This window comes from Doryrhamphus excisus, chromosome 10, assembly GCF_030265055.1.
Source record: "Doryrhamphus excisus isolate RoL2022-K1 chromosome 10, RoL_Dexc_1.0, whole genome shotgun sequence".
Lineage (NCBI taxonomy): Eukaryota > Metazoa > Chordata > Actinopteri > Syngnathiformes > Syngnathidae > Doryrhamphus > Doryrhamphus excisus.
The window spans coordinates 2,404,102-2,426,161 of NC_080475.1; the positions used below are offsets into that span (position 1 = coordinate 2,404,102).

General features: G+C 43.2%; 1 protein-coding gene across 8 annotated transcripts in view; it reads left to right on the plus strand.

The window, feature by feature from the left end:
- Positions 1 to 22,060, plus strand: part of fxyd5 (FXYD domain containing ion transport regulator 5) — a 71,053-nt gene that overhangs the window by 33,123 nt on the left and 15,870 nt on the right. For 3 of the 8 annotated variants that reach the window (XM_058083699.1, XM_058083695.1, XM_058083700.1), the window contains 3 exons: positions 10,130 to 10,235; positions 10,373 to 10,435; positions 16,255 to 16,324. The gene's annotated coding sequence lies outside the window, so the exon portion shown is untranslated. Of the gene's footprint in view, positions 1 to 4,519; positions 5,999 to 10,129; positions 10,236 to 10,308; positions 10,436 to 16,254; positions 16,325 to 16,920; positions 17,067 to 17,234; positions 17,371 to 22,060 lie in introns of those variants that run through there. The other 5 variants (XM_058083692.1, XM_058083698.1, XM_058083694.1 and 2 more) reach the window with 5 other exon arrangements.

Genomic DNA, 22,060 nt, shown 5'->3' on the forward strand with positions numbered 1-22,060 from the left:
TCAGCCATATTAATACATTTACATTTATGTATAGTACATTATAGTACATTAGAATATTTCTATGAGTTTTTCCAGTAAAGAGATCATGACTTATGTGTACAGGTATAACTATCCATTCAAATTAGAGTAACAAATGTGCAAGATGGTCTCATGAACTTGCTTGGGGATGATCTGATTTGCTAGAGATTTGTGTCCTGGTCTGGAAGGGATGGAGCAGCCACCCAGGAAGGCTGAGTACAGTGGTGTATCAGCACGCAGTATTCTATCCTTAAATCTCCGCTCACTGCATCACGAGCAGTGGATCATTTGCCAGGCGTCCACTCCCGGGCTAAACGAGGGCGCCGACACATTCTTCCAGATGGGAGAACACTTTTTTTTTTGTTTGTTTCTGTTTTGCCTTACGAGCAAGAGTTTGCATGATTCTCAAACAATGCGATGAGTGATGTGACTTTTTTTTTTCAATGTGTGGGTTTTCTTTTTTTTTTTTTTTTTGGTGTGCTTGAAACCCTTTTGTTGTGTTTTTTGTTTTGTGGGTCTGTCGAGCTCTGCAGTCGTGTGTCCTAATTGTGCATTTGCTTTGCTGCATGGCCGTGTTTTGTGTTTGATGCCATTTCACAGGCAGCAGCCCGTCACGGCTTCAAAGCTGTGTACTGTGCATGAGCATGAAGGAATGTCACTGTGTGTTTGTGTGGAACAGCAGTTGGACAACAGCACTGTCACTAGTCATTTTAATGCCTGTCCATCCACCTCCCACGGTTCTTCATTCCTCCTATCGTCCATGAGCACGAGCTTGGTTGGATTGGAAATTATTTGCGGGACGTTTGTTGTTCGGAACTTTCATGCAGGGAATAGCTGGAGTATTTATGCTTCTCTTCATGTGTGTTTGGCCCAGGTCCAGTTCTTTTCTGTGTGCGTCAGACCCACAGGAGTTCAGCCCAGAGCAGCCCACACAGGTCCAGGTGGTGGTGGTGGTGATGCGGGGGGTGGGTGGTAGAGGGGCAACATGGCAACCATCCCACTGCTTGTCTCAGCCAACCCAGAGGAGGTTTCCTGCGTTTGGCTGCACGACAGCGAGAAGCCGGTCAAAGGTGACGCGGGGCTGTGTGATGGCTCTATAAAACCAGGTCCTAGTTGAGCTGAGCTTGCAAGTCAGCACTCAGCGCTGCCATTTAGGGTGTGAATAAAACATGGCAGGTTAGCTAGCATGGGACCCTGCCAAATGTGATTCTCATTATGGCTCTAATGTATGCAGTCTAAATGAGGATTGCTGTCTCCCTGAATACAAGCGCGGCGATTTTAAACCTGTCTTTCCTCCTCCAGGCCTGTGGTACCCTGCTGTACTCTCTCCTGTCTCTGTCATCACTTCTTCATCACATGCGCCATAAAATAACAGTTTACTGCATGTATTTAAAAGTATCTCTCATTATGCCTCTTGTTGACTTGGCGTGGGATTCTAGCCCGGCCGATCAATAATGCAAGATTAGATGTCACGTACGAGACCAGTGACCAGAGGGCGTGTGGTTGATGCACGTGGAAGGAATACTTAATTTGAAATTGTTTTTTTCTGTGTGTCTATGTTATAGTGAATGGAGGCATACACACTTTTTTTTGGACATAAGGAAGAAGATAAGAAAGGATGCCAGAGTTTATGGAGTCAATTGCACAAACAATGACAGTGTCAATCAAACCAAGCATTCTTCATATCAGGATGCTGGTGGATATACGCTTTATAGACAAATGTTTTGGAACGTATTGGTTCCAAAGTCTTCCAAGTTCTACTTCCTGTCCCGATATTTATGCATATATGGCGGTGTACCTTCACATGTGCTATGGTTACAAATAAAGTAGCGTATACGGAACTTGTTCTGTGGTGCTTGTGAGTTCCAATGGGAAATGAAAATACGAAAAACTCGCACAGAAAGCTTTCTAGATCTTCCAGAATCTGCACCTATTCCCTTGGAGAAGAAACCGGAGTACCCGGAGAACACCCACACATGCACGGGGAGAACATGCAAACTCCACACAGAGATGGCCAAGGGTGGAATTGAACCCTGATCTCCTAGCTGTGTGACTTGCGCGCTAACCACTCGACCACCCTGCAGCCTGAATATGAACATATTCAATATATTCAATATATTGAATATGAATGTTCACAATAGCACGCAAGCCACACAGCTAGGAGACCCGAGTTTGATTCCACTCTCGGTCATCTTATTGTGGAGTTTCTCCCTGTGCGTGTGTGGGTTTTCTCCGGGTATTCCGGGTTAATTGGCGATTCCTAATTGTCCATAGGTATGAATGTGAGTGTGAATGGTTGTTTGTCTATATGTGCCCTGTGATTGGCTGGCCACCAGTCCAGGGTGTACCCTGCCTTTCGCCCCAAGACAGCTGGGATAGGCTCCAGCACCCCCGCGACCCTCGTGAGGATAAGCGATAGAAAATGAATGAATGAATTCAATTTGGAGTCGCCAATTAACCTAGCATGTTTTTGGAATGTGGGAAGAAGCCGGAATACCCGGAGAAAACCCAAACACGCACGGGGAGAAACTACACACAGAGATGGCCGAGGGTGCAATCGAACTCGGGTCTCCTAGCTCTGTAGCCTGCACGCTAACCACTCGATCGCCATGCAGCCCAGTTATGTTCATGTATCATACATATCTTGTTGTTCGGGAACTGGCACCATTCATCTTGTAAAGTTTTTATCAAATAAAGTGAAGAATGTTTGGATGTTTTTGTTTGCACTCACTTTTGATGACAACTCCAGTTGTGTTCTTTAAGTGTATGTGACCCATCAACGCATCACCCTATACTGACCCACCCAAACAACTTTGCCCACTACCCTCATTAGGGCTCCATACAAGGCAGTGCTTCTCCACTGAAGCCCCAGGCCCCGCCTCGGGCTCCAGGCCCTCTGCCCCGGTAGTGATGATTAAATAATGCACGTGTTGAAAATGTAGGTCTGCCTAATTCGCCAAAGCCCACGGTACGAGCCTAATGGACTCTGCCATCCTCATCTGATGGGCTTGACAGTTGTAGATATTCATTATGTATGGAAGATTGTAGTCGCTTTTATGGCTGGTGATGTAGCCCACTTAACAATGTCGGTCTTTGTTAGCAGACCAACTCGGGAAAGCTGGAACCATCCCAGAGGTTTGTGTCTCTTAAGTTTCCCACTTGCACTGTTCTTCAAGTGTGAACATAGGTTGAGACAAGTAGGCGCTAATGGCCTTATTGTTTCAAGTACATGACACCCCCGGGAAGTATAAAGTGCTTCTGGGGTAGAGGCAAATAAAGACGAGAACCGAGCAGAACGAGTAGGATTTGAGCAACCGGAATTATTTAGATGGATAGAAGAATGAAAGGACGGGAATGGACTTCTGACTGAATGCGAATGCGGGTCTCTTGTGTCACATGACCAATTCTCAGTTCAGCTGCAAAAGCATCTGCGGCGCTCCGACATCCAAAGAGGTTAATGTCGTGATAACGGAAGCACGAAGGCCAATTAGGGCAGGGTTATGAACAAGTTCAGACGGAAATGAGCATAAGAGTAATTATAGCAATGCGGCATACCTGTTTAATGGGTCGGCAAATGACGTGTCCCAAGTTGCCATGTTAACCTTTGATTGTGTTTTAGCCTTGTCCCTTTTTTTATCTTACCCTCAGATGCTCTCACTGCTAAGGCGGAGCGGGACCCTGTGTTAGTGGCCGTGGGGGGGGAAAAAAAAACGGCGGATCTGACATGTACGGACGGTGCATGCCAACCCCATTATGGCTGACATTTTTTTCATGGAAATGTCTGGTGAGGCCCACTTGCACTTTGACCTCCTTATACGGCTTTCTTTCTATTATCAGATCCATTCTTAGCATTTATCACCGACCTTTCTAAACGCACACATGCTAGATTTTTCACTGGTTCTTGCAACGCTACACTGCAAAATCCAGAAAAATGGCTTTCATTACTGCCTATGGACGACTGTGACTATTTGTCAATGTAGTGAGGTCTCTGTATCTACTCCGTACAACCCCCCCCCCCCAACCCCTTGGCAGTTTGGAGAGTCCTGTCTGCTACCTGCAAAGCCCTCTCCTTTTCCTTTTTATCATTGGCTTTCCGGTCCGTGATGTTATCGTTCTCTGTCCACTTTGCTCAAAGCTCCCTACCTCAAATCCTGATGCCGCCATTTCCCGTCGTTGCTCTATCCATCGCGAGGAAGAGTTTTTTATTTATTGAGAGGAAAAACGCTGCCCTTTGCTTATTCTTCCAGGGAGAAGAGGAGGTGCAGATGGGAGGGGAAGACAAATCAGGTATTCCCACCATCTGTAATGTGACTTGGGTTCATGCAGGAATGTACCAGTGCACAGTCGGTAATGGTACCGCACCCGCTTCAATCTGATTTGTTTCATATACCAGTTCAGTAATGGATCCACGTATACATGGACCCAAATATTCAAATTGCATTCGGTTTATTCACTCAAACGGAAAGAATTGAACCTTTGTATACACCTCATTCCGAAAGGAAAATGCCAACCCGAATGAATATATAATCGGAATTCACAGGGGTGGAATATTCCTTTCCCCAATCCGATTGAGGTATCTTGTACCCGCTCAATCGGAAAGTTGTCAGACTGCGTTCTTCTTTGTAGTGTTTTTCTTCTTCTGTTGTTTATTGGCGGTTGGTAAGCAGCTTTCGTGTGCATTAGCGCCATCTGTGGAACAGAATCTAAACCCTTCTATACGCCATTCACAAGTCTGGCCTGGGAACGCCTTGGTGTCCTCCCGGTGGAGCTGGACAAGGTGGCCAGGGACCGGGAAGTCTGGGCTTCCCCACTGAGACTGCTGCCCCCATGACCCGGACCTGGATAAGTGGAGGAAAATGTATGGATGGATGCATGTAAATGTGGCTATTGCCTTCCTACTGGAGAGGAGTTGAACTTCATATTCAGGAGGTTTTGGAGTAGAGCGGTTCCTCACTACTTTGTAAACATGCATGGAGGTTTTTCATGACTTAGCAAGGACTACGGTAGCTGGTCGTAAACTCCACCAAGGCTGCCCTTTGTCACACAAGAGTTCATTATAGGGATGCTTTGATTTTCCTGATTCCTTCCACCTTGTCAACGGAGAACTGTCTCCATTGTCCCTGAGGTTTAACCCCGGGTTTCCTCCCAAGATAAGCCCAGAACCCCTCACTCAAAGACATCCACCTTGGGTATTGGGAGTGGGATTCACGTACCGCGGGTTTGTTTTTTTTGTTTTTTTGTAGTAGCATAGAGAATGATATTTACAGATGGGTTAGTGTTGCCTCTGCTTAGTCGGGGTAGGAGGCCTCGGGGCAAACCTATGGCATGCTGGAGGGTTTATGTCTCACAGCTGGCCTAGAAAAACCTCAGTGTTACCCCAGCGGAACTGGAAGAGGCAACTAGAGCATGGGATGGGAGGTCATCCCTACTTAGACTGCTTCCCTCATGACCCCGAACGTGCATCCTTTTTAGTGTTGTGTGCGCTAATCTAACCAGTGTGCCTTCTGGTTTCTGCTCTGCAGGCCAACCACGACCACTAAAGCTGAGTTAGCATGTCGGACAGAAAGTATGTATTCCTCGTGTTGTCTTCCAATGGAGTTTGTAAACACCAACAATGCTGGGGAAGGAATTAATTCAGTTGTTAAGATTTGTGATAATGCCAGCATGTCCTTAAATAGAGAAAACCACAGCATTGTTATGGGCTCTACCTTATTATTTTACCATGCCCTTGCTGTTTCACCTCTAAATTCAGGTTTAGCCTGTTTGATTCTTAGCTTTTCACTATGCAAATACATGATTACTGCTTCTTTGATGTGTGAAATTGGGTAACTTAGAGCAAACGGCAGGACATCATCCCCTTCTCTGTCTCCCTGCTGCTGCTTTGTCTCCTCCTGTGTGTGTGTGTGTGAGTGCATGTTTTGCAGGTATAAGGAGGACTTTGAGAAGGGAGGGCTCCTACAACACTCGCACAATTCCAGTGGTCAGTTTGAGTGTTGTTTTGTACTGCATGCAGCTTGACATCCATTTCCTCCATGTGCAATGACGTATGAATGTGTTTCTTTGTTGGTGTACAAAAATATTAACAGGAAGTCAACACAGAGACCCGAGTACTGGACTCAGTCGTTCATTCATTCATTTTCTTTCGCTTACCCTTACCCTGCTGGAGCCTATCCCAGCTGTCTTCGGGCGAGAGGTGGGGTACACCCTGGACTGGTGGCCAGCCAATCACAGGGCACATATAGACAAACAACCATTCACACTCACATTCATACCTATGGACAATTTGGAGTCACCAATTAACCTAGCATGTTTTTGGAATGTGGGAGGAAACCGGAGTACCCGGAGAAAACCCCCGCATGCACGGGGAGAACATGCAAACTCCACACAGAGATGGCCGAGGGTGGGATTGAACTCGGGTCTCCTAGCTGTGAGGTCTGCGCGCTAACCACTCGACCGCCGTGCAGCCGAGTACTGGACTCGTGTGGTCATATTTCCTGGTGCTAGTCAGGACTCGAGCAGCAGCATCAACACGTACGAGCAGTGTTGGGGACGTTACTTTAAAAAAGTAATTAGTTATAGTTACTAGTTACTTCTCCAAAAAAGTAACAGAGTTACTAACTGAGTTACTCGACTACAAAAGTAAATAGTTACCAGTAAAAGTAACTACTGCATTACTCCCCCCATCCCCAAGTATTTTTTCGGGGACATAATGTACATTCGGCTGCACGGCGTTCGAGTGGTTAGCATGCAGGCCTCACAGCTAGGACACCCGAGTTCAATTCCACAATCGGCCATCTTTGTGTGGAGTTTGCATGATCTCCATGAATGTGAGTGTGAATGGTTGTTTGTCTATATGTGCCCTGTGCTGGGGTGTACCCCACCTCTCCCCCAAAGACAGCTGGGATAGGCTCCAGCACGCCCTGTGAGGATAAGCGGTAGAAAATGAATGACTGAATGAATAATGTACATTCGACGTGTACATTTTTACCTTTTACCTCAACCTGGTTAAAGTAGTGTCTGTACTTCCCATTGGCAAACGCTGTATTGTCACTCGATGTGCTCTAAACACCCGCCCACTCAAGTTCTCTGATTGGCTGAAGACGTAATTTTACTAAAACCTTAGCCAATCCTCATTGCTCTCACTTGTCACTCTGCACCACTCTCACACTTTCACTGCGCTGCAGATCAGTTATGAAGTGTATATTTTTAGGCGGCTTCAGTAACGTGCAGTAACGGCGTTATACTGACAGTAATTAGTAAGAGTAATTAGTTAGATTACCCGTTAGTGGAAAAAAGTTGGAGACAGGAGTCTACATGCTGCCATTGTGTTTGAGTCTTTCTGCCCCCTAGTGGTTATAAATGACCTGGTACAACTTCAACTTTTGGGAATGATTGAATTCAACGAGTAGTCCATACACAACACGCATGGATTATGCATATCACGTAATTGGCAGCGGAGGACATGTTTTTTTTTCCTTTGGTTTCCCATTTGGCAGCATCTCAGAAAAAAAAATGTGTTTGTGTAGCTTTGTCCGAGCTTTTATCAGCCTTTCCCAGCAACGTTACAATAGTGTAGGAGGGCCACTGAAAGCTGCAGGAAGTGAAGTGAAGAGAGTTGCTACTCCTGAGTGTCGACGCTTTAAGGAACTTATTCCGTTCTGTATCTCGACCTTATCACTTAGCTTACAGCGCTACTTTTTCCCCCTCTCTCTCTCTCCCTCTTTCTCAGATAATGCTGCTCTGATATACTTTGCACCCATGTGTACGTCGACTTTTATTGCCTCAAGCTCCGAGTCGTCACGGTATCCTTGCACCACCACCTTTATCAGCTCACTCCTGCTTGAAGCTACGGCCTGGAGCCTCCATTGGACACGTTTCATGTTTACTATAACGCCCGTAGAGCATGATCTAATACTGGCCCTGCTTTCCCCCCCTTTCATTTTCTTTATGATTCATAATTAATCTCATGCAATTAGAATGCATTTCGAATGCTTCTTTATCATTGTAGATTTTTTTTTATTATTATTTCAAAGATCCAAATAAGACTGACCTCTTTTGAGTGGCACTGATAGTGGAAATTATTTATTCTGCAAAGTGGGCTGCAGCCTGCAGCAAAAGAGGAGTTCAACATCATCCTCTTGTGACGCTCCTCTTCTCCTCCTCCTCCTCCTCCTCCTCTTCTCTCTATCGCTCCTTCTGCCCCAAAAGCCGTTTTTTTTTCTTCTTCTTCTCCATGCTCCAAATGCAAAGTAATCCACTTTTTCCTCCATAGCCTGACGGTAGGGGGTGACTCTTCTACTCTCAACTTCAACAACGTCCATAATAACGATACAACGCTCATCGCCCCAAATGGTTGTTTTGAAGATCCCCACCCCATTTGCTCAGCCTGCGTTTTCGGATCATTTCGTACAACAAAGTACAGCCACAGGCAAAAAAAAAAAAAAAAAGAAAGAAAAATGCGTTGAGACATGATGATAAGTAACGCAAAGCGCTTGCTGTCAAAAGCATGCTTTTTCAAAGACTCTCAAATAAACCTTGAGATAAACAGAAAGAGAAGCTTTGAAAGCTTGCTGACAGGTTTTGACCTTGATGATATTGGATGGGGAGGATGGGAGGAGAAAATGGGAAGGGACACTAAACACATCACATCACTGATAATGTAGATATTTAATTTCATATTTTTTTAAAGAGTGGTTAGCACGCAGGCCACACAGCTAGGAGACCCGAGTTCAATTCCACCCTCGGGCAACTCTGTGTGGAGTTTGCATGTTCTCCCCGTGTTTCGAGGTTTGATTAGCTTGAGAGCATTTAGCTTTGACTTAGGGTTAGGGTTAGGGTTAAGGTTAAGGTTAAGGTTAGGGTTAAGGTTAGGGTTATGACTAACACATCAGTCTATTAACATAAGTTGAACTCCACAGGCAGTGTCCGTAGCTAGCTGTAGCTCCACAAATCCACACAGGAGAGCGTTTTGTTTGTATCAATAATTTTAAAAATATAAAAAAATATCCACGTTTATTTCCAAGAATACAAACAAAATAGCTGGCTAGCACAATAGTGTTCAACTAACTGAAAATAGACAGAAGAGGTAAGAAAACCGTATGCCTTCTAGTAACGCTCAAGCGCTAACTGACGGCAAAATGTGAACCAGGAAGTATATCAGCTCTATGCACTCTTAAAGGGGAGAACATGCAAACTCCACACAGAGATGGCCGAGGGCGGAATCGAACTCTGTCTCCTAGCTGTGAGGCCTGGGCGCTAACCACTCGACCGCTGTGCAGCTTTAATTATCAACTCCTATACGGCAAAATTAGAAAGTGGGGTTCGGTAGTTGTCTGGAAGTCTTTGGGAAAGTTTGGTAGTGTGACCAATTAGAGCAGAGTGGGTGTGCCTGGAGGCGGGCCGTGGGTGGAATAAATTAAAACGGACCGTTTTGGAAATTGAAGGAAATAAAGCTGGAATAGGTGCAGATTCTGGAAGATGTGGAAAGCTTTCTATGTTCTATTCTCTATTTTCATCAATTTTTTGTCTATTTTATTCAATTTTATCGTACTCTGGTACTACCGCTGGGGCCGCACGGTGACGGAGTGGTTAGCATGTTGGCCACAACATCGGGAAGACCTGGTTTTGATTGAGATATTCCTTCCCAATCCTATGCTTGGTAGTCATGTGTATCACAAAATGGGTGGCAGAAGTGAAAATAATCCCAAATAATCTGCATTTTATCAACTGACTGACTCGTCAAAGATCAAACAAATCAAAAGTGTGGCGCCATATTTCACCTTCTGTCCATTTCTGCTTCCTCCGTCATGGTGGATGAAGAGTCGTATCTGACAGAAGAAAAGAAAGTGAAAGAAAATATCTCATAACGTTCTATTTCTATCTGAGAGAGCATCAGCTGTTGTCTCCACATAACAGCTCTCACAGAGAAAGGGGAGGCCATTGGGGAGACACAATCATATAGAGAAGATGTGTTGGTCCAGATGTGATTATTGGGCTATTTTGGGGGGGGGGGGGCTGCAAGTCAGTTTCAACACCATGAGTCACAGCGAGGGAAAGTTTTCTATTATATTTTGCTCCTGTTGTCAAAAAATAAAACCAATTTCCTCCTCAGGTCACCCAGATCCCACTTCATCCTTCCGCCTGGTGGCTGCTAGCCATGACTCGGTCACTGACTCTGGAGTGGATGCCTGGCTTCAGTGTTCGTGATTCCGCATCAGGTGAACCATCAAAACAGGATGTGGACTTGATTATGGCGCCCACTCGTGATTAGAAATTGTTTTTGGCTGCTAGGTACCATTGGGATCAGTCAAACGGTTTCCTGTACGTGCAACGTTTTTTTTTTTTTTTCTCCCAGAGCGACATTTTTCACTGCGACCGTCCTGCCGTCCTGTCCACGCACTCAATGCAATGGAAGAAAGTAAGTACACTGATGAAAATACAGTGTTGACGACTCTTGGGAGTCATGTGAAGTACAGTATTAGCTGCACCTAAAATAATAACACCATATTTACCATAAAATGCTAAGATTAATTCCTCGATTTAATTAACTGCAGAGTCTCCGATATTCACCGAGTGTGCGGTTTGCAAAAATAAACAGCTGTCAAGGTTACCTATTAGTGCCACGTCAAAATACCTTGCAATGAACAGCTGTGGCTGTAGGCAACCTCTGATGTAGAGTTCGTTAACTCTTTTCGACTCTTGGGAATCGTGTGAAGTACAGTATTAGCTGCACCTAAAATAATAACACCATATTTACCATAAAATGCTCCGATTAATTCCTCGATTTAATTAACTGCAGAGTCTCCGATATTCACCGGGTGTGCGGTTTGCAAAAATAAACAACTGTCAAGGTTACTAATTAGCGCCACGTCAAAATACCTTGCAATGAACAGCTGTGGCTGTAGGCAACCTCTGATGTAGACTTCATTAACTCAGCAAGATGGCTATAGTAGTCGATGCTAGTAGTCAGGCCCATTGTACTTCTATGAGGACCTTTAGGAGTTGGCATTACAGTACTTTATAGAGTTTTCTGTGTTTTATTGTTTGTGTCAGCAACCCTCAGGGTCAGCAAGGCCTTCTCTGCTACTAATGTGAATATTATGACGTCATCAGGCTCATCAGGATATCAGCTCATCAAAATGTCTGAGCAATTTATGGTACTTGCTCATCTGTCAAGCAAACCCAGCCATCATCATCATTTAAGGCAGGATCTTGAACAGAACTGCTGCCCCAACGGCTATTATTGCATAGAGAGCTATAAAGTACTTAGTGTATACTGTGAATATTCTCATTCTTCCAGGTTATTGTATTGTAAATAGATAGATAGATAGACTCCCTTTATTGTCATTGCACAAAAACACAGTAGTGAAATTGCCAACGAAATGTCGTTGCCTGGCTCCCATATAATAACAGACACAAAAGAAGATAAGTAATAATAAATAATAATAATAATAATAATAATGTGGAGAATAAATAGATAGAATAGACACCAAATATGACACCTTCCACCCCAAGCACGCTGTGTGTGGACAACGGGCTTCAAATTGTATAAACGTAGCACAGATGTAGTACAAATGTCCGCCATCTTCTGGTGTAAAGTATTAACTACGTGAGGCACCATATTTGCAGAAATGGCTTGTTAAATTCCGCAGTGTTGCTTGTGACATTTTTCCATAAATAATACCACAAATATAACAAATTTTATTTTATTTTATTTTATTCACTGTAAAGCGAGTACTCTGAAAACGCTATACAATTAAAATGTATTATTATTAATAATATTAACACCAAGATTACAAAACCTTCTCTGTTTCAAGAATACATGATGGAAAGTGGGCTGCACGGTGGGTTCTGTGACCTGGGTTCGAGTCTCTGCTTGGGTTTTCTCCGGGTACCGCTGTTTCCTCCCACATTCCAAAAACATGCTAGGTTAATTAGCGACTCCAAATTGTGCATAGGTATGAATGTGAGTGTGAATGGTTGTTTGTCTATATGTGCCCTGTGATTGGCTGGCCACCAGTCCAGGGTGTACCCCGCCTCTCGCCTGAAATCAGCTGGGATAGGCTCCAGCATACCTCCGCGGCATAGAAAATGGATGAATGATAGAAAAGTCACATGCATCAGAAAAAGTGTTTGTGGAGAAGGGAATCAAACATGAATTCATATCGCTCATCATTAGCACTTGACTACTATGAAGCCTTGCATGTCAACCTGTGCCTGGGAAGCAACATGATTGCGATAGTGTTGTGTATATCCTAGTACACGACTCCCCACGGAATACATGATAGACACATCCAAGAATGTATTCATGCAGACCGACTTGGTGAAAGAATGCAGGTAGACATGTTGGAAACATTTTCATCAACTATTCATCATGTCTGACATGGAAGAAGCGCGGTCCTCCAACCCTCACTTTCAGCTCTGCACAGACCCGCCCACAGAGGTGAAGCGAGAGCAAGGACCGTGCTTTGCGCTAGAGCGCCAAACATGGGACATTGAAAGGTGGAAGAAAGTTTTATTCTCTTTTGAGAAATCAATGTAACCTTGGCGGTCCCCGTGGTTTACTGAATGCCATTGTATGAAATGCACCAACCGCCACTGACCTGAAGCCAGATCTTCTGTGACCATTAGTTAGACCATTAGAATGAAACACAAATGCCTCACATTTAATGCCTAACACGCACGATGGTTAGTGGTTGCATGCTGGCCACACAGCTAGGTGATCGGGTTCGAATCCCCGCTCCGGAGACTCCTGTTGCCACCCACATTCGTTCATTGGCTGTTAATGTTTTTTTGTCTATAGGTGCCCTGTGATTGGCTGGCGACCAGTCCAGGGTGTACCCCGCCTCTCGCCCGAAGACAGCTGGGATAGGCTCCAGCACCCCCGCGACCCTCGTGAGGAAAATGCGGTAGAAAATGAATGAATGAATGAAGGTGCCCTGTGATTGGCTAGCGACCACTCCAGTGTGTACCCCGCCTTTCGCCCGAAGTCAGCTGGGATAGGCTCCAGCATACCACCTTGACCTTAATAAGTATAATCGTCATAGAAAATGGATGGCTAGGAATAGCTTGTCTATAGGTGCCCTGTGATTGGCTGGCGACCAGTCCAGTGTGTACCCCGCCTTTCGCCCGAAGACAGCTGGGATAGGCTCCAGCACCCCGGCGACCCTCGTGAGGAAAAAGCGGTAGAAAATGAATGAATGAATGAATGAAGGTGCCCTGTGATGGGCTAGCGACCACTCCAGTGTGTACCCCGCCTCTCGCCCGAAGTCAGCTGGGATAGGCTCCAGCATACCCCCTTGACCGTAATGAGTATAATCGTCATAGAAAATGGATGGCTAGGAATAGCTTGTCTATAGGTGCCCTGTGATTGGCTGGCGACCAGTCCAGGGTGTACCCCGCCTCTCACCTGAAGACAGCTGGGATAGGCTCCAGCACCCCCACCACCCTTGTGAGGAAAAAGCGGTAGAAAATGAATGAATGAATGAAGGTGCCCTGTGATTGGCTAGCGACCACTCCAGTGTGTACCCCGCCTCTCGCCCGAAGTTAGCTGGGATAGGCTCCAGCATACCCCCTTGACCCTAATGAGGATAATCGTCATAGAAAATGGATGGCTAGGAATAGCTTAGATTACACTTCACAAAGCAATTAGTCCTTTCTGTTGCTTTAAATGAAGTTAAAATTGTTATTTACTGAGCTAAATCATGTTAATGCGTGCATCTCCAAGGCTGTTAGTTTTTCCTTTATTAGACTACTGGTTGTCATGGCGCCCATCCTTCATCTGTGCCTGCTTGAGTCTTTTATCAATACGGATAAATTGAGAAAATGGTTGATTCACTCCCATGTTCATGGAATACAAATATCTTTATTATTTTGTCGTTAACGCTCATTGCTTCAAGTTCATTACTCATATTTGCTGTCTGGCATCTTTGGAGTCCTGCTGGTGTTCAATTCTTTTTGATTTGAGGTGGAAAAAGAGGCCAGGTGATGATCTTTGTTGCCATGGATGTGGAACCTTTTCATCCAATTACCCCGATTTTCATGACTAAGCCCCAGCGCTCCAACACAAAGCAGTGACTCAGAAATCATGAAGCAATTGCCCGGGACACCGTCATCCCTCAAAGCTGTCACTTGCGGACAGAACGAGACATACCGAGGTAGCTCAGAAAAACTACCATTAAGTAGAGTAGAATGTGAACGGTTGTATGTGGCTTCCAATTGGCTGGCCAACCACCCTAACAAGTCGGAAAGCACGACTCTGCATCAGACACACACAGCAACGTCCATGAGAGCTATGCGGCTGTAAGAGCAAGAGAAAAGAAGAGGGAGGGATGAAGGGAGGAGGCAATTTAGAAAATATGCAGAGGTGCAGAAAGGGCTGAGTAAACAGTTGAGGGGAGGGGGGGAAAGGTGTGGCCGAGGGTGACGCTATCCCTGCAGAGGAGAATCCATCCGTATACCGGAGCGGGGTAAATGGATAGATAAACTAATGAAACCTTTCGCTGTTCACACTGATGGAACGGAGATCAATAACTCGCAGTTAGCATTCAAAACACGTATAGATTTGTGAGGATTTATCATTTTCTACTCCCAATATGTCCACACTAATGTTTTCAGTCTTAACAGCAAACTTGCCTTCAGAATAGTTTTAATTAAAAGTCACATTTGCCAGAAAAAAAACAATCATTAATTCATTCATTTTCTTCTGTGAACGAGGGTCACGGGGGTGCTGGAGCCTATCCCTGGCTCCCTATCCCTGGACTGGTGGCCAGCCAATCACAGGGCACATATAGACAAACAACCATTCACACTCACATTCATACCTATGGACAATTTGGAGTCGCCAATTAACCTAGCATGTTTTTGGAATGTGGGAGGAAACCGGAGTACACGGAGAAAACCTATGCATGCACGGGGAAAAACATGCAAACTCCAAACAGAGATGGCCGAAGGCGGAATCGAACCCCGGTCTCCTAGCTGTGTGGCCTGTGCGCTAACCACTCGTCCGCCATGCAGCCTTTACTTTTACTCATTCACTGAAAATGTCAAGCATTTTCAAGTCACCAGGCTAAAGTCCGAGTCAAGTCCTGAGTCGTTGGTGTCAAAGTAATATTAAGTCAAGTCCAAAGTCATCGAAAGTGTGAAAAAGAGGCAATCACAGGGCACATATAGACAAACAACCATTCACACTCACATTCATACCTATGGACAATTTGGAGTCGCCAATTAACCTAGCATGTTTTTGGAATGTGGGAGGAAACCGGAGTACCCGGAGAAAACCCACGCATGCACGTGGAAAACATACAAGCTCCACACAAAGATGGCCGAGGGTGGAATCAAACTCGGGTTTCCAAGCTGTGAGGCTTGCGCACTAGCAACTCGACCGCCGTGCAGCCTCCCCGCGTTATTGTTAGGATTATTATGTTAGTCAGTGTTCTCGAGTTGTGAACTCCTATAGAGCAGCTCCACACAATAACCCACACAGAAAGCTTTCTAGATCTTCCAGATCGTAGTGTGCAGCCGCCAGAAAGAACAAATATAATGAAAACATATTTTATAGAACATTGCATGTTTTATATATATATATATGTATACTGTATATCCCAGCTTAGATTTCACTAAAAGCTCCTAAAATATACTTTTAAAGAGCGGTATTGTCACACACGGAGGGAGAGGGCAGAAAAAGTAAAACAGACAATCAATTTACTGTATACAGCAAATAAAGCATACTTCGTATAAACCAGAACTTCTTAAATAGTTGGGCCGGGGGGGGGGGGGGGGGGGGGGGTCAATGCAAACCTACCAATATGTACAAAATTAGAGTACTCAACATGCAATTTGACTCTTGAATACGCTTGTTTGTTGCATTTTCCTTTTTTCAGTTTCAAGTTCAGTCAAGTCAGGCCAAAACAAAATTCTGTCCCTGAGAGGGGGGGCATGACAATAATGGGGAAGCACGGATATGAACTAATAAGCCTCCATTGTTGTCATTGTTGTTATTACATAATCTGTCCTTTCTATAAACATTAAAGCTTTCTGATTAGATTCTATCCCCTTTTATTGTTCAGGATGCACAAAGGTGAACCAATAAAGACGAGGCGCCACTAAGACAAAAAAAACAAAAACATCTGTCTGTTGGGAAACCCTCCACACACCCGCAAATGTCGTGCATCAAGGGGTCACTTCAGGTCGGAGACAATCTGATGCTATCTCTTTCTTTTGTTTCCCTAAATTCAGGAACGTTCCCATTATTACGACCCCCGCGGTGACTACACAGGACCTCTGAGACCACATCCTGAGGAAGCATGTAAGCATCGAACGATCCAGTCAATAAAATGAGCCAAATTAGAATGATACGTGAATGAATAACAATAGCATTACTGTAAGTACACTACACTAGTTGGATCCAGTAAAATAGCTGTGTTGAACATCAGTGTTTAGCATAATAATTAGGGATGTGATATCCCGATGTTGTCCAACTCTCAATTTCCTATACCGATATCGGGATGTGTAACATGACATATCTCCTATGGTAGAATGAACACATGTATTCTATACAACATTTTTTAAATATCGGTTGGAGATGCTAGAAGAGTGGAGTTTCCCCTGGAAAGCAGAGGAATGAAGATATGTGTGTGAATGAGAGGGACCCAAGTGGATGAGTGAGGTTACAGGGAGAAGAGAGAATTTTAAGTACTTGGAACAATGGAGATTGTGAAAAGGAGGTGAAGAAGCGTGTGCAGACAGGATGGAACTGGTGGAGGAAAAGTGTCAGGTGTGATGCGTGATAGAAGAGTTTCAGCTAAGTGAGTGAGTAATTTTTTGGGAGTGACCAGGATGGATAGGATCAGGAACGAGTGTCCATTGTTTATGTAACATAAACATTTTTTTTTCATTTATAAGTCGCAGGAACAGCCAACCTATGAAAAAAAGTATGACTTATAGTCCGGAAAATATGGTATATGGACTTCCTGCTTCCGACCCAAAACAGCCATTCCACTGTGATTGATCACACTCCCAAGCACTCCCGAGGACTTCCAGATACATAGGTCGGTGTTTACTGAGTGCACGCCATCGGCAGCCCATGTCACATTTTTGTGGTTTATTTACAGTACCGCACAATAGGTGAGTAATTTTTTGGGAGTGACCAGGATGGATAGGATCAGGAATGAGTGTCCAGTGTTTATGTAACATAAACATTTTTTTTCATTTATAAGTCGTAGGAACAGTCAACCTATGAAAAAAAGTGTGACTCATCGTCCGGAAAATACGATATATGGACTTCCTGCTTCCGACCCAAAACGGCCATTCCACTGTGATTGATCGCACTCCCGAGGACTTCCAGATACATAGGTTGGTGTTTACTGAGTGCAGGCCATCAGCAGCCCATGTCACATTTTTGTGGTTTATTTACAGTACCGCACAATAGGTGAGTAATTTTTTGGGAGTGACCAGGATGGATAGGATCAGGAACGAGTGTCCAGTGTTTATGTAACATAAACAGTTTTTTTTTTCATTTATAAGTGGCAGGAACAGCCATCTTATGAAAAAAAGTATGACTTATTGTCTGGAAAATACGGTCTATGGACTTCCTGCTTCCGACCCAAAACGGCCATTCCACTGTGATTGATCGCACTCCCGAGGACTTCCAGATAAATAGGTCGGTGTTTACTGAGTGCAGGCCATCGGCAGCCCATATAAGAAAGTCTGGATGTCGTTGACATCAGAAAAGGTCTCCCTTTTCTATTACATTTTTGTGGTTTATTTACAGTAGCACACAATAGGTGAGTAATTTTTTTGGGAGTGACCAGGATGGATAGGATCAGGAACGAGTACATCATAGGGACATTACATGTTAGACTTCATTAGTTGGAGATGAAGTCAGAGAGGAGGTTTATGGATGTAATGAAGGAGGACATGAGGGTAGTTGTTGTGAGAGAGACAGATGCAGAAGACAGGGTTGGATGGAGGAGATTGATTTCCAAAGAGAAGGAAGAAGAAGGTTTTCATGATCGGGGGAAAAAAAAATCCGATATCAACTGATATCAGGCCGATATTTATCGATACCGATAATTATCAGACATCCCTAATACCCTAATAATATTTAACTTCTGCTTACCTGCTGGTGAAAACAGTGTACAGTGTATACTAAAATATACTAAAGTACACTACTACTACACTACTAAAGCAGATATTGATCGGTGGCCGATCGGAGCATCGCTACTTTATAATGCTTAACTGGGTTGTCATGTACAATAGAGCTCAACAGGTTCAGCAAAGAGTCTATGGAATTCACACAGTAGAACTTCTCTTTGAGCTGCAAGGAGTGCTGCTCTCAAAGGAGAAGGTCAGAGTAATACTGCATAGGCCGCAATACACTTGTACATGTTCTCTACAATATTTTATAATCATCTTTTCCTTGAACGATATCACCTTGAATGCAGCGCCAGGGCACTACACTCGGCAATTCACGACTTCGCCAGCAGTTTGTTAGACATTTTATCATCAACACTCAAGTTATTCCTCCGTGGTGTGAGATAAACCTTTTAGACTGCTAAGGCGGACTGCGGATGTCAAAGATGAACGTCAGAAAAAATAAGACTCCTGGATACGTGCAAACATGAGGAAAATCGGAAGACTTATGATGTATGACTCCCTTACTTCCTCAAGGAAGTGGTAATGCCCAACAAAAAAATTGGGATTATTCATTTATTCATTTTCTACCGCTTATCCTCACGAGGGTGGAGGGAGTGCTGGAGCCTATCCCAGCTGTCTTCAGGCGAGAAGCGGGGTACACCCTGGACTGGTGGCCAGCCAATCACAGGGCACATATAGACAAACAACCATTCACACTCACATTCATACCTATGGACAATTTGGAGTCGCTAATTAACCTAGCATGTTTTTGGAATGTGGGAGGAAACCGGAGTACCCGGAGAAAACCCAGATTGTGGTTGGACTCGGTTGATGTACGCAATTGAAGGTAATAGCCTTTATTAAGATTAAGATTATAAGATGTACAACAAGATTGGAGAGCTTCTCCTTTTCGTGCAATAGTTGAGTTAAAAAAGTATACAAAAAGTAAGGTAAAAAAAAGACAGTTTAACAAGATATATACAAGATATACACATAATATTGCACAGGAGCAGATATGTATTGCAGACACCAGAATTTATATTAATTTTAGTGCAAATGATGAATGGGTCTTAATGCAAATAATGAATGGTGTATACAGATGAGTAAAAGTCACATATGAGTGTATTGTATTGAGTATATTGAGTTGTTAAATAAATAAATTATTATTATTATTATTTATATAAATAAATATTGCACATTTGCATTACACTAATGACCGGGCTTGTTGTATGTCTGAGTTCAGGATGGTAATGGCTCTTGGGAAGAAGCTGTTTGTCTCAGTTGATTGAAGTTGTTGGAGGGGCATGTTCAATATATATATTATATATTACTATATATATTATATAGGTGCAAAGAAGTTTAATAATTCATAATTTCATTTATAACGTCATATAATAGTTAAAAATGTTTAAAGGTCTATTGGAATTCATGTTTTTATAAGATTTTGTACACATTGTTAAAAAGTGTACTTCCCCTTTAAGAGCTGCATAGAGCTGATATACTTCCTGGTTCACATTTAGCCGTCAGTTAGCGCTTGAGACTTAGAAGGCATACGGTTTTCTTACCTCTTTGGTCTATTTTCAGTTAGTTGAACACTATTGTGCTGGCCGGCTATTTTGTTTGTATTCTTGGAAATAAACGTGGATATTTATTTTATATTTTTTATATTTTTTCGTTACAAACAAAACGCTCTCCTGTGTGGATTTGTGGAGCTACAGCTAGCTACGGACAAAGCTAAGGCAAAGCTAATTGCTGTCAAGCTAATCAAACCTCTATACACGGGGAAAACATGCAAACTCCACACAGAGTTGGAATTGGTGGAATTGAACTCGGGTCTCGTAGCTGTGAGGCCTGTGTGTTAACCACTCGGCCACCGTGCAGAAGTGGCGTTCACGACCATCAAAAAATCCCCGAAATTGCATAGCCTGTGCGTGTACGCCAAAATGCGATTACGATGACTAATTTATATTGACTATTTAGCAAAATCAGAGGAAAATATAATTTCCATAATAATAGTAACTGCTTGGTGCGGCACAAGAAACAAAATTTGAAAAGCCACAGCAGCACAAAACCCAATATCTAACACCTTGACTCACCTTTCATATGAAAAAAAAAAATCATCCATAATTCATTGACAGTGCGTTCGGTGTGTGAGAAGCGTCATGTCGGATCAGTACACTGAACTCAAAACGGTTTACTTCAAGGTTCAAATGAAACCTTCCACCCTGTGTAATATTCACAGCACAACACAGATTCCGGAAAGTCATCCAGAATCCATGTTCCATCCCTGAAAACAAGTCTTGCAAGCCAACAAAAAGTAAAACTCGGTGCTTTAAACATTGTCGTCGAGGAATGTAAAGGTTCTTTAACTTCTCAAAGTCGTCAAAGCTCAGCCAATTTTAAGACTGCCACTTGAACACTTCTTTTTTTCTTTTTTTTTTTAATGAACATACCTTCTTTGCTTCAGGCAGATCACATGACTTTTTGGCTGAACGTCTTGTGTGGATTGTGAGATGGACACCTTCATATTTGCAAGGGAATGTCGGCTTAATTTGATGCTGTTTCCGTCTTTGTCACTCTGTGTCCTTGGCAACCGTGCACACACACACACACACACACACACACATGAGTAGCTTTATGCCAACAAACTTCCCTCACGTCTTTATATAGAAGCTGAATCTGAGTGTACGGATGGACAAATTAAATGTATCTTCAGAGGCAAATGTTACATAGGACACTCATTAAAATACAGGGAAAGTACTCTAAAGTGTACCACAATGCCTTCTGGTATTTTGTAACCATTCTTATAGGGAATAATTGAAAGACAAGTAGTCTGTTCCTAACTTTAGGGACTTTAGGCTCCAGCACCCCCGCGACCCTCTTGAGCAGGGGTCTCAAACTCAATATACCTGGGGGCCACTGGAGCTAGGGTCTGGGCAAGACTGGGCCGTATCAGGTTTCCCCCCCCCCCAAAAAAAACGCATTTATTAAAAACAAAAAAATATACAAATTTTTTCAGTGCTTTGGTTTTGATTTTCTACAATAAAAGCTCTGATAAAACATTCCACTGTTCTCAAATATCTTAATTTTTATTTTTCTGCACAAAATAAGATGAAAAATAAATAAACAAATCAAGAATAAAGAAAATCAATCAATCAGTAATAAATAAATATAATAATAATAAAATGGCAAATAATAAAAACTTAAGAAACCACATATAGTTGGTGGGTAGACAAATTATTTTTTTCAGATTAAAATGAACAAAGCATTATTAGAGCCCTGTAGACATGACAAAACACGACTATAGTCACATTTATACTTTTTTTTATTTACAACATATTGCGCAACTGCAGGGTCTTGAGACACATGCTAACTCGCAAACTAGAGAGCTAGCGACCTAAACGGTAGCCTTCAAGTTCAATTTCCTTTCAACATAAATAGCCAAAAACTTACCACTTCCACACGGATAGGGAGGATAACTATTAACAGTTATTTAACCTTTAACATGAACATTAATCAAACGTAATAATTTTTTCTGGGTACATGATACCATACAGCATCCATATCAAACTTATGCGGGCCGCACTAACATTAAACTTTCATATCAAGAATTGAACCCTGGTCTCTTAGCTGCGAGGTCTGTGCGCTAACCACTAGACCACCATGCCGCCCCAATAAATTTAATAAAAAAACAAAACAAATTCCCCATTTGACTTGTTTCAAGCAAATATTTGTGTTGTGTCGGCACATTATTTTGCTTATCCCATTGAGTACATAACTCAGATTTCAGTACTTCAGCAAATTTCTGCAAAAAACTTGGTCAAAAATACATACGATACCTTGACATCTTGACTTCAGATACTTAATATTGCTTAGCTTTCAGTTTTCACAGTAGTCATGTTTAGAA